Below are 1,140 nucleotides of genomic sequence, written 5' to 3' on the forward strand. Positions count from 1 at the left end.
GATTGTGGTCATACTCATTATTCCCAACAATCTCCCACTCACACGAGAGCGAATCATGATAGATTGGATTTGGACATACTATTATCTCAATAGTAATGACAGCGATGAGTGTGCGTTGACGGTGAACGGAGGTGGGCTGAGCTGCTGAGGTGAGCTCTGATGGTATGGTTGGTGTCTTAGGGTGAGTAGTGAGCTTTCAGCTGTTTGTGAGAGACTAAAAGTGAGAGAGATTAAAATATAGAGGTGTGCTTTAGAACTAGTGAGATATTAGGTCAGATGTCAATTAAATGTGCATATTATTTTTTTAGTGACGGAAATGGATGGAAGGCCAACTTGAGTCATACCTTAAAGTTTTAGGGTACAAATTAAATTAATTGAAAATTAGAGATTAAATTGAATTAAATGTTAAATTTCAGGAATTATTTTTAATATTAACTTAAAAATTCTAAAATAAATTTAATAGATTTGTTTAAAATGTAGGTAAAAATTTATCTGAATATGATTTAAAATATATTTTTATGAGCTAGCTTGGGATAGATATGTTGGGACCAACTAGATCTTATAAATAGTATCATATTAATAATAGAAAAATTTTATAGTGCCTAGAAAATTTGTGTTTAACTTATTTTTAAGCTAAGGTGAAAGGTGAAAGAGTGGATTCTATAATTTATGTGTCAAGCAATTGTAAAATTAAGTATGTAAAACGACATCTTAATAATATATTAAATGATGATATCCTACCCGCAAAAGGAATAATAATATCCAGAGCTAGACTACAAAAACCGTTGGCAAGTGGATGAAGGCTTTGGATGTGTTCGTTTGAACGGTTAAACACATGCAGAGCATGCATTTAATTATATAAATTAAAGTACTGATATACTTATTAATATCAGTTATACATTAAATTTATTAATAGTAGTGTTTAATTTTTTATTTGTTTCAAAATAAATGCGTTAGCAAGTTGGTGAATAAATATCTGGTAGGCATGAAGTCCTGATGTAAAACCCCTTCCTACTTTCTAATGAATTCCAACTGTTTAAAGATAAAAAGTATGCCAGGTCTTCTTTTTCGTTAATATCATTCATCTGAATGGATTCTCCTCAGTAGTTCTCTACTCCAAAGTAAAATTTGTTGACGCCA

This window comes from Arachis duranensis, chromosome 1 (assembly GCF_000817695.3).
Source record: "Arachis duranensis cultivar V14167 chromosome 1, aradu.V14167.gnm2.J7QH, whole genome shotgun sequence".
NCBI classification, from domain to species: Eukaryota; Viridiplantae; Streptophyta; class Magnoliopsida; order Fabales; family Fabaceae; genus Arachis; species Arachis duranensis.